Source organism: Papaver somniferum, chromosome 3 (assembly GCF_003573695.1).
Source record: "Papaver somniferum cultivar HN1 chromosome 3, ASM357369v1, whole genome shotgun sequence".
In the NCBI taxonomy this organism is placed as follows: Eukaryota; Viridiplantae; Streptophyta; class Magnoliopsida; order Ranunculales; family Papaveraceae; genus Papaver; species Papaver somniferum.
Genome location: NC_039360.1, coordinates 94,534,644 through 94,551,794, shown reverse-complemented (window position 1 = coordinate 94,551,794; position 17,151 = coordinate 94,534,644). Strand labels below are relative to the sequence as shown.

Here is a 17,151-nt window from a genome sequence, read left to right as displayed (position 1 = left end):
GAGCTGAAAGATATGACCTTTACAGTCAGGTTTATGAAATATGAAAAATCTGTACGGGATTACAAATCACAAATGTGCACGCTTCGTTAGCTGACCTCTACAACTCCGAATTGAGTGATTCCTTTCTCATGTGACAACTCAGTCTCTTAGCTTCAAAAGTTGGGGTCAAACATCAGATTCCGACGTCGTATGAGGTTCCTACAGCTTCCTGAGCATACAACATGCAAGCAGCAATTCTTAGACGGGATTCATAATTTTCACAGTCGATCGGTGTCTACCAGGTATTTTCGCTAACTCCTTCATCAAAGTACCTCCAACTTAGACCACCTGGGTCTTTACATCAATTTTTTAACCCGGATCCTCTATCTAGGTCCTGCCAGAAGAAGGGAAAACGAAAGAGAGATATTCAACAAAATACTGAGGACTGACGGTCCACTGATCATGACGATCAATTTCACAATCCTGGTGTCGGGCTCTCCGGTGCTAATCATTCATCATAAAAGTAATGCTATCACCGGGACATGAAACCATGGTCATTACATCATCCCCTCTCGAGAGCAACCTCAGCTATGGTCCCGTGACCAGGGTTTCAGAAGTGATGTTTCTACGACTGACAGAAGCAAGATGGCACTGCAAGCACCATGCTCATGTATAAATCAAGGGGTCATGATCTCAAACGAATCAATGACATTAAAATCCTTCACCAACCGTTCAAAGACACAAGCGAATGGTCTAAAGACACAACATGAGTGTTTTACAGCAAGTTTCTCTGAAATGATTTTACACTGTCCTGTACAAACCGACGAGCTGGGAGCAATTTGTGAAGAATATAGGGATGGGTCATATACTATTCTCTTCGTATGAATGTCTTCTACAACATATCCAAAATTCAAAGAAAATGAAGAAACAAGCAAGGAGACGTGGCCGAAACATTGGACAACATATGTGAAGAGAATTGGATTAAATTTTATCAGAAAACAAGATGGAAATGCATGTGAGGTAGGGATTTGTTTGAATCAATCATATTCTTATTTGTTTTAGTTGTTGTTGATAAAATTTTGTGTATAGTGATTGATTTCCATCAATTTCATGATAGGGGTTGTTAATATCTTCTTTCAATATTGTGGTTAACAACCCAATGGAGCTAATTGTGAATTAGGGTTGATTGAAAATTGAGGGTTTTTACCCAAGCTCATATTTTGTTGCAATTGGTGGAATGGGTTTTTTTTATATGCATGATGAATTACTCTAATATATATATATTTTGATTGTAGAATTTCAGTATTTTTCATGGATAATTCGTGTTTGAATATCATGGTTACATCAAAATAATAATTCCCAAATTGTCTGTTTTTCTTTTAACGATATCTTGAGATCCAGTGGTTGGATCATGCTGAAATTTTTATATGTGGTACTTCGTTGTATGGTGGAAGTACGGTAAAAATTTCAGGAAGATCGGGTCACGTTTACTACTTGAAAACTTGATAAACTGAGACTGAAATGTGCTGAGTTAAAATCCTGGACAGCCAAATTTTCCGTTGTGTTTTCTCAATATCCGTCTATCGGATGAATCTGGAATTTTAATATGATGTTTATATATGTGTAGGTAACCCACTGTAAAAGTTTCATGAAGTTTTGATCATTTTAGGTACCCCAAAGTATGGGAGAATCAGAACTGAAATTCCTGAAAAATGGTTCATGTTACTATTTCAATGGGTTGTTGTTGGAGCACTTAGACTCTGAGTCTGCCCTTGGAGTCTTCTAAGAAGTTGTAGGTATACTTCTCTAGTTTCCAACGAGATATCAGTCACTTATTTCATCGAGTAACGAATCTTGTAGGAATTTTTGAACACACCTGGTCCGAAATGGAATTTCTGAAGTAGGTTATATGCTTTCTTGGAGCTATACTTCTGTGTTCTCGAATCATTATGAGTCTGAACTAGATTTGGGTGTCTTGTAATGGAATGTATCCCTGGGAATAATGTTTCCGAATTGATATTAGGCGCTACATTTTGAATTATAAATTGTGAATTATGCCCTTTCTAAGCACTATTGTTTTGCGCTCCTTGTAATCCTGTGTAGTCATGTTCATCATACCTTAACTCATTAGGTGGTTGTCATCAAGCTGAGATTTCTATATATGATCATACATTTTAGTTGTAAAGTGAGGGATACATTTCAGGTGAATTTAGTCACATTTGCTAAGCTGGATAGTGGTATTGGTGTACCTTATTATCTAGTCTTATTAATGAATTTACTGTTATCACATTGCAATGAGGTTAGAGTTCGATTTGCTTAAGCACTTCAATTTTACTCTTGCTTTTGATATTTACTTTCTTTATGAAATATTTAGTCTTACTTGTATGAGTGGGTAAAAAGATAAACCCTTACTAATGTACGCTATGAAATCTGAAATATAGAATATATTTTATTAGCTAGGCCCTGCAAGGACCGTATTAAGGCCATCCTAGTTTATGTTGCCATGATATATGCTTTCACTCTAATTTTCATGAAGTCTATAAAAAAATTCATGAATATAGGACGTCGTGAATGCCGAATTGAACGATAAATCTGATTTCTATAAATTATATTACTCACCGTGGCTAAGCTTTTTTGGCAATGCTCAATTTATTCGGGCTTGAACTCACTTCTTTGTTCATAGTGGTTGGATTCTAAGAGTGTGGGTTATTGTCAGAATGAACTATCAGTGAGTGAATGAACTTGTTTGTGAAAACGCTTTAAGGAGCACTTGTTTAAACGTTTGTTTTTGTTTAGTTCTTTGTTAAATGAACGATGTATATTAACTGTTGGAGTAGTCCATTTTTGTTATTGAGCATCTTTATGTTCCATATCTTACCTCGCCATTAAACTAGTGTTCCATGGAAAGAAATATTGATTCGTAGATGCTTAGATGAACAGGTTGGTAGAAATGTTAGCATTTGGGATAATCCACGCGACTTTTTCTTTAAATTTACCAGTCTTGCAATCTATTTATCATTACGTAAATTAAATGAATACTCCCTGGACCTTAGTGGAATTAACTTCAAATATATTATCAGAGGTGCATGGGTCAAGTTCTGGTTTGGAGTTTGTGTGATGGATTATTATCTCCTATGAGTATTGTCACCGGAAACCCTAACAAGTGGTAATTATGGTACTGCAGTGGGATGATTTAGGGATAGTTTTTGCTATGCAATTCATACTATCCATTTTGTAAGAGATGATTGTTATCTAAAGGGGTAGTTCGTATCATCTAAACAAATGTGACGAACTACGGTCGTGCTTGATCCCTTCGAGCAACGGATAGGGTACGTAGGCAGCCGCTTTGCGGTTCAGCACAACACTATAAGGTTGTTCATATCATCTGAAAGTATTGGTTGCTACTTGGAAGTTCATATCATCTATTCAGAGATGATTGCAACCCTGACAGATTTTGTAATGTTTGTTAGAGGTAGTTGCGGCATTGGTTGTTCATACTACCTGTTGAGAGATGATTACTACCATCCGAGATAAATCATACCATCTGATAATTGGACAACTTGTGAGACAAGAGATGATTATTACCGCCCGAGGTAATTCATATCATCTGTCTCGGCCTGTGAGTTAGGCAATGGTTTTTATCATACGTGGTAACTCCATCATCTGAGAGGAGATGGTTGTTGTCGATTAAAGGCAATTCATATCATCTCACGAGAGATGGTTACTGTAGGGAAGTTAATACCATCTAGTAGGCTACAATTGGCACTGGACATCCCTCACCCGTCTGATACGGTGTGTGTTGTCAGGCCCACTGGGGCACCCCACCTACGAGTGGCTACCCGGAAGATCATTGGCACTGGACGATGGTGGCTGGTATCCAGAACTACCCCGACATTGGCACTGGCCATTCCTCACCCGTCTGATACGGTGTGTGATGTCAGGCCCACTGGGGCACCCCACCACATCGGTGGCTACCCGGAAGACCATTGGCACTGGCCGGTGGTGGCTGGTATCCAGAACTACCCTGACAATTATGACATGTACATGTTGCTTAAACAAGGTTTCTGTTCAGCAGAATCCCAGTCTCTGAACCTTGGTGTTCGCTTGGAGATGATCGTCACTTGCACAAAGTGATTCATATCATTTGATTGGTTAGTAATGATATCCAAAACTGTACAGAAGTTTGACGAATTCGATGACCCTTGGAATGAAAATAAAGTTCGCCTTCTCAGGAAGCAGTTTATCGATGAACATTTGCTTGGTAAAATTGAATTGGTCCGACAATTTTTTAAAAGTCTAGTTTCTCGAGTGGTGTAAAAGTCTAGTTTCTCAGAGTGGCGTATCAGGGAGTCGGAGCTTGCCAAGCGGGTCGTAACCCGACCCGTTGGAAGTGAAAATTTTCTGGTCCGCTATAACATACAATCTGAAAATTTTCCGAAGGTCTCCTGGAAGTTTACTGTTTCGTTGATTTCGGATCCTAAACATGCTCGAAACTCAAAAAGCTTCTTTGTTAAAGTTTGGAAATTTCCTGGGCATTAGGATACATGGGTAGACCGAGAAAATCCAACATCAGACGAAGATTCTACAACAATTTCAATGAAGACCTAACTTCTGAATTTTTCTGATGACAAATTATGACGAAATTCTTCATTCATCCACATCTGAATCAGGAGCTACACCATCAACGCAAATCATGACTTCGTCGTCAGTCGATAGTCTCATTTGCGGAAGTCGGCGGTGCTTATGCTGATAAGGGACGACTCGCAGATGATTGAGAGACATACAAAGTACCAGCTTTCCAGCGTCTCTAAAAGGTTGATTCATCCCAGGATGAACATCTGCAAAAGTCTTCATGTTTGACTTGATATTTCTGGAGCATTCGCCGGAATATCCAGAAGGGTGGTTGTAACCAGAAGTCACCAATATCTAAGGCGAACTACATGGAGTCATGGATATACCAAGAACAAGCACGCGCTGAAACGGTAACAATCCAACTCTTTCCTATTTACAATTTCACTAGCTGTAGTAATTATAACGTCAAAATTTCGAAAATTTGCTTGTTCCTTCAAACCTGCAAAGTCAAGCAAAATTCATTATTCAAAATCATGACTTGATTTTCATCAAACCGTGAACAACCCACATGAATTTTAACATCTACTGGTTTTTCAAAAATTGGACAGACGTCCATTTTACAATTGTGAAAACTCACATACAGACATTATTTCATCATATATAATTGTCTACTTTCAACAGTTGTTCAAAATCAAAACATGATTTTACAAAATATATAAATATTTAACGTGAAACTCACGTAAATTTGAAAATATATCTATATATTTTGCTCCCTCGCGCGAGCGTTTTTCTTTGAAGCGAGAGTATATTTTCAAAAAACTTTGAACGCTCACATATCGAAAATAAATTTTTCGTGAACGCTCACATATCACAGACGCACGTCTTTTCAAAAAACAAAAAAACTTTTCTCTCGTACGAGCATTCACCTTTGGAACGAGAGTTTATTCAATTTTTGTGAAATCTCGCAAAGATAAAATTTTGGTTTTCATGATAGATCATAGACAAAATTTTATATCATTAGACTCAGGTCTATTTTGTTTATTCCTTAAACCAACGAACAAACGAGCGTATATTCCTAAAACAAGTATTTCCTTATTGGGCCCGACCCGCGAATCCTAAACGACCAAGGTCCTGTCATCCAAATCAGCGGTTCAATACCAATCTATGCTCATTGGATGATACTTTATCATGCCACTGGGATCTTCATTCAATTCATGGTTTGCTCATACTATCAAAATCCGGTAACGTCGTTACTTACGACTAAGTTCAATTACTTATATTATTTATGACCGGAAAATCACCATTCAATACTGACTGAGGAACACGACTTTCCTCACTAAGCAGGGGACTTAATGTAGATGGTGGATTTTCGACAAAGGATAAAATCGTAAACCCATAATTATACGAACTCCTGATCCAACAATCAGATGTGAGTATTGAGACACGAGTCTCTCATCGAATCCTCTGACTGAGAATATTGTCTCTCAGAGTACGTGCAGATATGTAGTCTCTCTGCTGGACAACGGCATATCTCATGAATACTGAACACTTCAGTAATTATTTCTATATAGAATCACGAGATTGGCGGCTCCTAGACAGCTTGCTCTGCTAGTATAGAGCAATAACGTCTTCAGGATACAAACAACAGTTTTCCCTGACTATATAAAGGATATGAATCTCCAGCAAGCTCATGTCAGAATATTTAATGCTCCTAGACAGCTTGCTATGCTAGTGTAGAGCCATAAGTTAATTATTCCTAAATTCTTGGATTCATCCACTGAATTTCCGAAATATTCAAATATTTTCGCAATATTTCGTTACTTCAATCTATGGTTCTTCCCAGCAGAATTCCATGGGTTAGTAATAAATATTCAACGCACGAGCGTCTGAGCTACCTCCGAGTAAGCCCCGACTCAAAAGGTGCAAGTGTACTCAACGATGATGCACTAACAATCACCGCACGAACGAGTATTTCAAAATACGACGAAACGATGAACCTATGCAAAATAGGAAGGAAAATAATAAATAATTAAAATGTTGACCAAGGCGCTAGGAGATTGGGCTCACCGACCGGCCGGCCGTGCCGTGGCCAATCCCACACCAGTTTTGTATTTCATCATATTTTTTGTTATTTTCCTTGATCTTATGAAAATCCTTTCATTTGAACAAACATCCTTCGTTTGAGGAAAATCCTCAGTTTCATGGTGCTTCCTTCGCACGAAGGAAATAATATAAAATTGGGAAAAATATTGTGGGGCCGTGATTGTTGTCCAACCGGCCATGCCTTGATCCCGGCCGGCCCACACCTCATGGTTCCTCATTATTTTATTAGGGAAACCCGTGGGACCGGGCCCCAGCCGGCCGGTCATGCCCTAACCGGTCCCACACGCCCCTTTATTTTATTATTATTATTTTAAGGTTTCCTTCATCCCATGAAACTCCTTGATTTCATGGTATTTCTCTCAAATTAGGAAAATTCCTTCGAATCATGGAAAAATAAACGGAAAATACATAAAAATTAGGGAAACTCGTGAGACCGGGCCCAAGCCGGCCGGCCATGCCCTAGCCGGTCCCACATGCCCTTATTTTTATTATCTTAATATTATTTACTTCCTTGATCCCATGGAATTCCTTCACTTCAAGGAAACTCCTTAATTTCAACAAATTCTTTTATTTCATGATATTTTCATAAAATCATGAAAAATAATATAAAATTAGAAAAAGGAACCATGGGACCGTGGTCACTGGACGACCATGCCTTGGATTCAGCGGTCCCACGCTTCATCATTCCTTCATTTTATAATTATTTTCCTTCATCTCATGAAGTTTCCTCAGTTTCAGCAAAACCCTCATTTTATTGTATTTTCTCAAATGGTTGCTCAAACGCACGCCACAAAATATCAAAATTCTCAGGACTGAGAAGCGGACGTGTTGACGACGTGAGCATGTTACCTTGACCGACCAAGGTTGGATATTTGGTTCGCAATGAGCCGGTCCCACGTATTTTCATGGTTTGACCTAATTTGCGCAATTGCACGTATTAGGTCCAAGACTCTTCCAAATAATTTTGGAATTTCATGAAGTGATCGTCATTCGATCCCACGACCATCCAGGGTTGGTTTCATGACCCCTTGGTAGGTCTCTCACCTCTCCATTATTAATTAAGTTTTATCACCTAATGCTCAGACGAGCATTATATGAAAAATGATTGAACCAGCATTTGATCATCTTTACACCAACTCTTCAAGGGGTCTTGGTATTTTCTCATGCGAGCATATGGACGCTACATGGTCGACCCACGGTCTCATGTAGCCGGTCCTCCTTCATTCCATGGTTAAATTTTCAATAAACTATCACTCGGTCATCAATTGATCAAATTAGGGTTTCTGAGTCCAAGGATCATAATTCCAGATTCGAACGCTAATAATTTTACGACGATCTCATGATCACCATTTTATTATACTCGGTTCAACTACCAGTATTCTAATTAATGTTTTATTTCGGACACGCTGCCAATAATTCATCATACGAGCAACACTTGCTCAAATGAACAATATTTGCTCAAACCAAGGAATATTGGTTCAGCTATAAATATTCAACAATTCATCGAATGAGCAATACTTGGTCACCTCAACGTGAGAATTATACCTCTGTCTCAACGGACACGTTCAATTCATGAGTTTCAGAACATTTTGCAGAATCATGTTCGACTCAGCAAATATATGGACTCATCGTCCCATGAAGTCAGCAACTGACTAAATACACGTCTGCCCTGCAGACTCCACGTTCACGAGACATCAGTCGTGTCACTTGGGGGAATATAACCTAGGGATTTGGTCTGGCGTTCTACGACGCGTGTGTTCATACACACGATGGAATGTGAGCAAGTCGTGCAATCAGTTGAAGGAGTTAACAAAGTAGTGGATGGAAAATCGACCAAGTCTCCGCACGATGAGCAACTAGTTTCAAACACGATTTCCACTTCCCAACTCTTTGATTCCATCAACTGTCACACTTCATGGGATCATGGTGTCTACAGTTCCATCAATATAAATAAGTCTCTAAATCATGATTGAAGACAAAACAACGATCTCACGTCTCACAGACTGGTGTGGTTAGAAAACACACAAAAACTCTTGCAAGTATACAAGGCCAAGTTTTAGTATAGAAAGTAAGCAAGGGATCATTCCACAGAGACTTGGGGTGTATTGAAGTTTCCTAGACTAAAGTTATCTAAACAAGTAACTAAGTGGCAGTGAGATAGTGACAGTTACAATGGCAATGAGCCAAAGGCAGTGAAGTAAAGAATGAAAGAAACTAAGAACAACTTAACCAAAACAGAACATGGAAAAGAAATTGTGGATGGGAAGTGTAAGGAGATGGATGAGAATTCCCTTCACCTAGCTAGTTCATCTAGGTTAAGTTTTTGTCATATGTCTAGTTAACTAACCTTACAGCCTTAGCTAACCCCTAGTATTGGCTGTCTGTTTAAGGCACAACCAATCACAGACTAACTAGGCAGTGGCTTACTAACTAATGTAGCTGATTAACTCCTTAGAGCCACCACTGACCCCTAGCATTAGTGGTCTTCTTACAGCACCACTAATCACAAATCAGTTGGGCTTTTAGGAATCTAACTAGCCTAAGCTATTTTGAGTTCAACAAAAACCATCCTAATAGCTAACCATCATGGTTCAAAGGTCTTCTCTGAGGTTTAAACAGGGAAAATACATGATCATGTGAAGAGACATTACAAACATGCTAATTAACACAAACATAACATGACAGATGGATACAAAACATCACAGGAACAAACATCACACACAGAACACAACAGGATATTACACTAAACATGAACACAACATTAACAGCACAAAAATGATCATTAACAGAACTTGGTTCTGGACACACTGGCTAATCCAGGCATAACTTTTACAACAACACCACAGTCTATTTATACCCAAATCCCTAAATTATACAATTAGGGTTTATAGAAAAATACCCAAATTCAAACAGTGAAATTAACTCACCTAATCTTCAAATTGACGTCGACCCATCCTTCTTTGCCTTCTCTCAGTCCTTCTCCTGCTCCAATTCAGTCTTATAGCCTCACCTATTTTACTAATTTCCCACCTAGGGTTTCAGGGGAAAATTAGAGGGGAAATGGGTAAAATAGGTGGCTAGAGATGTATGTAGGGTATGGGGGTGATGGGGTAGATACGGTTTGGTGGAGAGAGTTGTTGGCGGCGTTTGGTGGAGATGACAGGGGAGAAGGTGGTGGTGATGGTGGTTGCAGAGTATGGTGGTTGCAGAGGGTGAGGGAGAAAGAAGTCGATGGAAAGAAGGAGGGGAGTGTTTGGCGATGGGTATAGGGTTAGGTTGCTCGGGTGTGAGGCGGGCTCATCAGATTTCGATGTTAGGCGAGTGATAGGCGTTTGATCGATACATCTGAAATGCATCCAACGATAAGATGGAACATAGCCTTCAGCGACCGTCGGATGAAGAGATACAACGAAACTAACGGCGTGAGATGGAGTTAGGTGTTGTAGTGTTGGTCAGGAAATTCAGACTTTGATGCACGAAGAGGAGGCGACCGTTGGATGATGATATGGATCCAATCTGACGGCTACATGAGAAGTGGGTTATGGATTTGGGTTTTGGTTTGGGAGATAAGTTGGGCTTGGGATAATTCTGAGCCCATTTCTTCTTTAAGAACAATTTCTTCCCTTCAAGCCCCTTCTAGCCTTTTGGTCTTGTGCACAACATTCTTCGCGGCTTCCTTGTGTAATTCCTCCCGGCTTTTCACCACTCTTCAGCTCTTTTCCGCTCCGCAAGTTATCCAGACTTTATTTATTACCTAAAAATGCAAAATTAAGTAAGAAAAATATTTATTCTTGAAAACAATGAAAATACAGAATATGGGATAAAATGTAGAATTAATGCACAAAAGATGAGTTAAATGCCAAGAAAAATATATAGAAATATGCACTTTTTAGGACTCATCAAATACCCCCAAAACCTGAATTTTACTTGTCCTCAAGTAAAACAAAACTAAGGAAATCCTACCTATACCACTGTCGCTGGTCTCTCGAATGCATTTAGCATATGCACTAAGCCTTTTAAACCACTAAGTGTCCCTAGTGGACGAGTTGAAGTCTCGTGAAGGTTTGCTTAGAACGTACCTACAAAGTTCTAGGTCAAAATATAAGCTCAGATTCCATCAAATGTGACATGTGCACAAAACAGTTTAAGCTCACAGCAAAATGGAGATGTCAATCTAGCTATCGAAGGCACAATCCTAGCACTGATAACAAAAAAAGACATGTGATAAGAGTGTAAAGTGTATCTACACATGTGTAAAAAAGATCTGAAGTTATGACTACTAATCACCAAGAGATAGTTTCTCAGGCTAAGAAGGTCGAAATCTAGCTAGCTGTCCGGACTTTACGAGAATTGTGAATGAGTTGGAGGTATTTCACAATTACTCGCGTTGTACATCAATGGCATACACCCTCCTTGCTTATTACAATGAAACAACAAAATGACTATTTACATGACTCTTATTTACATTGACTATTCTCTTTTTATTTTTGGAACAAGAGATGATGGAATTGATAAATACTTGATTTTTTTGTATTTTTTCTGATATTTTTTTCTTTTTTTTTTTTTCTGAATATAAACATCGTTTTTTTTTTTTTTTTTTTTTTTTTTTTTTGAAACAAGGAAACACTTTTTACATATACAAAAGGAAACAAAAATTACATGACACTTTGCAAGAGGTAGCCCTTTTTGATGCACCCAGTTAAATTCGATGGTTGTCTTTCTTAATGTAACCTCCACCTTCTATCCCAACCAACCAAAGAACAAGCTAGTCAAGTTTCGTTCAGTATTCTAAAGTGATTGGCAATCGTAACTTCCTATCAACACCTTGAAGATCGAGGCCATACATGTATTGGTAGATCGTGCGCGTGCAAATTTCTTATCACTATGTGAATTGTGCTAGAATCAGGGTGCCTAAATATCTAGACTAAGACTCCTAATAAAAATACATTTTGCACAAGAGTCAACATTTCAAGGTAAATGAGCTCCATTTTTATGATTTTTTTTTTCAATTTTTTTTTTTTGAATTTTGATTTTCAATTTTTTTGGAATTTTTCAATTTTTTCAAAAAGAAGAAGGAGTTTTGTTTTCAATTATGCATATTATCGAAGTATCTACTTTTCACCCCCAAACCTAAACTAAACATTGTCCTCAATGTTTCAAAATATGGAAAAATTATAAAACATATATGAAGAGGATCATGTTGAGTAGAGAAAAAGGAAAGAATACCCGATTTCGGCGAAAGCAAATTAGAACTCCGTTATTCAAGGAAATCCAACATATTTCAGCCGAGATCATATTGGATTAGCAAAATATATACAAAAGAACAAAAAGTTTTTAAAATTTTATCTACTGGATTATATACAAAAATTCACCATACACCAATCTAAAGAGTTGAGGATCAACCCAAAAGACAAAGTGTAGAGGTTTCAACAGCTTCACACAATAATAAAAGCATGCAAGTGAAGCTGTGAAACAAATGAGCTACCCCCAAACCTGGATTTTACAGAAGATATAATTTTGAAAACAAAATCGCGCAGTTTCGGGGGTTCATCATGCAAAGGTCTAGCTCAAAGTGAACTGTGCTAGGGACGGGCAAACATGCAATTTCCAACTGTGGTTCCTCAAATGTTTATACTTAAAGCAAATAGTCCAAGAGGACTTGGGAAGCACACAGTTCCAAACCTAGATTAGGCATTCTCAGAAAAATTGGTTTTACAATATTGGTACAAACCAAATCTAGGTTGGGTGGAAGGCCATCAGATTGTGACTCATGTAGGAGAATAGGCACGTCATTATCAATCAAATCAAAATCTCCTAAATCATCTACACATGTCACATCATGCTCACAATCATCAATCAAATTAGCAAGTCCACAATCAGAATCATCAACATCATCAACAGATTTGTCCTCATGCATCGGCAATTCAATGGAAACATCATATGGAATACTAGAAGAGATATCATTCATTAAGGTCTGGGCAGAGAAGCCTAATGTATTTGAACCCAAAGGTTCCATAACATCATCAGTATAGACATGTTCTTCTAATATAATATCATAATTATTATCATCCTCAACAAAACAAGAGTGTCCTTCCCTAAAAACTATAGTGTTTCTATTCCACTCATTTACCTCTAGATTAGGTTCATGTTCAATATGACTATCATGAGTAGGGTTAAAAACACTATTTTGATAATTAATTTCATTAGGGATAAAAATGCTGCTATGATCATTCGATGTATGCATTTCTAAACTAGCAGTGTTTTGTTTGAGGAGATTGATGTTTTCCATTATAGATTGCATACAAGGGCTCATGTGAAATTGTTCGTCCTCCCCTTGTGGTGATTGATACATGGGTGCATGGTCGTTAGGGTCTATAAATGGTTGATCGCAACCTTGAAAAGGTTGATTATGGTCCCAATAACCACCATCATAATAATCTGTAGGTTCTACAAACCTTGGAATTTCTCCAGTCCGCCTAAATTCATGGAAAATATAGCAATTCGCAATAGTGTGGTCTAAGCCATCACATGCGGGACATGCATAGATTTCAGGTTGCCTAAGAAAATTAGATGTGACAGATTCCTCATGTGATTGCATTTCTAAAGCTGCGATTCGAGCTTCTAATTGATCGATCAGAGATGATTGTGTGGGTGAGGCACTAGCAAAATGTTCATTTTCACGTTGTGGCGAATGATGCATGTGTGAATAGTCATTAGGGTTCAAGTATTGAGGCTCGGGACTTTGAAAATGTCCATAATAATTCCTATGACTATTGACATCATGGTCTATGGGAGGTTCATAACGTGAAGTATGTCCACACGCAAGTTCTCTAAGGGATTTGTTGTATTCCCCAACTGTAGACCAAGATCTAGACATGATTGGGCTCAAAAGCTAAGTAACTATATTATAAAGCCCAAAATTTGGTTTTTAATGGGTTTGGATTTTTGGGAAAAATTTGGTTTTTATGGGAATGAAAAACATTTGGTTTTTGATGGGAAACATTTGGTTTTTATGGGGATAAGCCCACTGTTTTGGTTGTGCTTTGGTGAGGCAATGGGTTTGGAGAACTGTTGTGAAACAGAGCCCAACTTTCGGCCTAGAGTTTGGGTACACGGCCCACTAACGACTTTAGTAAGCCCAGAAACTAATGAAGCCCAGCTGAGTTGGTAGGTTCAGTTAACCTTGTTTAGGTTGTTTGTTGGGTTTTTGAAACCCAAAATTTTGATAGGGACAATCCCACAGTTAAGCTCAAATACAAACCCAAAAGTTAACTTAAATTACAAGCCCAACAAAAAAAATGGAAAAAATTATTACAAGCCCACAAATTAAAAATGGAAGCCCACAGGTTGGGTTCTCTTAATGGGTTTAAGCTTACATTTGAAGCACAGCCCAGCTGTTCAGTTTGGTTGCAAAAGCCCAATTGGTCTTTGGATCATCCTAAGCTTTGGCTTCAACACTCAAGGCCCAGTTGGGCTTGGTTCAATTTCTTCTCCTTCTGCAGCTTACAGCCCAGTTGGGCTTGGTTCAATTTCCTCTCCTTCTGCAGCTTACAGCCCAGTTGGGATTTTCTTACATCAGCTTCAGCAGGCAGCAGCAGCAGGGAATAGCAACAGGAGCACAGCAGCAATAGCAGCAGCAGGATCAGGAGCAGCAGCAGGATCAGGAGAAGCAGCTCAGCTCTATTTGGGCTTCACAGCAGCACATCAGCACCAGAGGTTTGTTCTCAGCCTCACAACTACCTGGTAATTTCAGATGAGAGAATTAGTTCTCACAACAACAAATTTCAGGCATTCAAGATGACACTGCTAATTCAGTACACAACTCAGGCATTCACAGCAGCAAATTTCAGAGTTCAGTTGGTACAAAACCAAGATGACAATGACCCAATGACCAATATGCAGTAGCAGTTAAGATGATGTAGTAGCAGATAAACAAAAGAAATATGCAGCTAACTACAGACAGACAACTGCAGCTAACACAGGGTGCTAAGTTGCAATTACAGAGGTGCAGAAAATTGAAAATATGCAGTGATGCAGGACAAGATGCAGAGATGCTAATGCAAGTTACACTAAAATGCAAGAATGCAATGCATGATGAATATGCTAGAATGAAACAATATGCAAAAGAGTATGCAGTGATGCAAATGAACTAACATGCAAAAACAGCCCAAAAAAATCAACACAACACAACCAAGTCCCCGGCAGCGGCGCCAAAAACTTGGTGTGGTTAGAAAACACACAAAAACTCTTGCAAGTATACAAGGCCAAGTTTTAGTATAGAAAGTAAGCAAGGGATCATTCCACAGAGACTTGGGGTGTATTGAAGTTTCCTAGACTAAAGTTATCTAAACAAGTAACTAAGTGGCAGTGAGATAGTGACAGTTACAATGGCAATGAGCCAAAGGCAGTGAAGTAAAGAATGAAAGAAACTAAGAACAACTTAACCAAAACAGAACATGGAAAAGAAATTGTGGATGGGAAGTGTAAGGAGATGGATGAGAATTCCCTTCACCTAGCTAGTTCATCTAGGTTAAGTTTTTGTCATATGTCTAGTTAACTAACCTTACAGCCTTAGCTAACCCCTAGTATTGGCTGTCTGTTTAAGGAACAACCAATCACAGACTAACTAGGCAGTGGCTTACTAACTAATGTAGCTGATTAACTCCTTAGAGCCACCACTGACCCCTAGCATTAGTGGTCTTCTTACAGCACCACTAATCACAAATCAGTTGGGCTTTTAGGAATCTAACTAGCCTAAGCTATTTTGAGTTCAACAAAAACCATCCTAATAGCTAACCATCATGGTTCAAAGGTCTTCTCTGAGGTTTAAACAGGGAAAATACATGATCATGTGAAGAGACATTACAAACATGCTAATTAACACAAACATAACATGACAGATGGATACAAAACATCACAGGAACAAACATCACACACAGAACACAACAGGATATTACACTAAACATGAACACAACATTAACAGCACAAAAATGATCATTAACAGAACTTGGTTCTGGACACACTGGCTAATCCAGGCATAACTTTTACAACAACACCACAGTCTATTTTTACCCAAATCCCTAAATTATACAATTAGGGTTTATAGAAAAATACCCAAATTCAAACAGTGAAATTAACTCACCTAATCTTCAAATTGACGTCGACCCATCCTTCTTTGCCTTCTCTCAGTCCTTCTCCTGCTCCAATTCAGTCTTATAGCCTCACCTATTTTACTAATTTCCCACCTAGGGTTTCAGGGGAAAATTAGAGGGGAAATGGGTAAAATAGGTGGCTAGAGATGTATGTAGGGTATGGGGGTGATGTGGGTAGATACGGTTTGGTGGAGAGAGTTGTTGGCGGCGTTTGGTGGAGATGACAGGGGAGAAGGTGGTGGTGATGGTGGTTGCAGAGTATGGTGGTTGCAGAGGGTGAGGGAGAAAGAAGTCGATGGAAAGAAGGAGGGGAGTGTTTGGCGATGGGTATAGGGTTAGGTTGCTCGGGTGTGAGGCGGGCTCATCAGATTTCAATGTTAGGCGAGTGATAGGCGTTTGATCGATACATCTGAAATGCATCCAACGATAAGATGGAACATAGCCTTCAGCGACCGTCGGATGAAGAGATACAACGAAACTAACGGCGTGAGATGGAGTTAGGTGTTATAGTGTTGGTCAGGAAATTCATACTTTGATGCACGAAGAGGAGGCGACCGTTGGATGATGAAATGGATCCAATCTGACGGCTACATGAGAAGTGGGTTATGGATTTGGGTTTTGGTTTGGGAGATAAGTTGGGCTTGGGATAATTCTGAGCCCATTTCTTCTTTAAGAACAATTTCTTCCTCTTCAAGCCCACTTCTAGCCTTTTGGTCTTGTGCACAACATTCTTCGCGGCTTCCTTGTGTAATTCCTCCCGGCTTTTCACCACTCTTCAGCTCTTTTCCGCTCCGCAAGTTATCCAGACTTTATTTATTACCTAAAAATGCAAAATTAAGTAAGAAAAATATTTATTCTTGAAAACAATGAAAATACAGAATATGGGATAAAATGTAGAATTAATGCATAAAAGATGAGTTAAATGCCAAGAAAAATATATAGAAATATGCACTTTTTAGGACTCATCACAGACAACACGAGATTAACTCAACATCTGAGTAATTACTCTCAACAGAGATTCAATCATTCAAAACTTATCTTATTCAGAATTCACAACACACCCACAATCTTTGATTACCATTGATTCCACACATTTCTCAGCTTCCCTCCTACAGATCAACCCATCATCTCTTGTGACCGAATTTACTCTGGAACGATCATTGTCTTGGTTTAGGCCGGAGTATTACAGATTGATCTCTCGAATTCAAAGCATTCCCTTCTTATAGTGTATCTGTGTGAGGTTGAACATTTCGCTCGGTTCAAGGAGTCTCCTCCGTACGGTCGTCTCCTCAATCCCGTGAAAACCAGCAAATCGTTTTGCCCCATCTACAGAGATCTAAGAAAT

At 38.8% G+C, this 17,151-nt stretch overlaps 1 long non-coding RNA gene across 1 annotated transcript; it reads left to right on the top strand.

The window, feature by feature from the left end:
• Nucleotides 1-822: 822 nt before the first annotated feature.
• LOC113361493 lies at nt 823-2,306 on the top strand. Its single transcript, XR_003365146.1, has 2 exons — nt 823-999; nt 1,607-2,306. It is a non-coding gene; the product is annotated as an uncharacterized LOC113361493 (long non-coding RNA).
• Nucleotides 2,307-17,151: the final 14,845 nt, after the last annotated feature.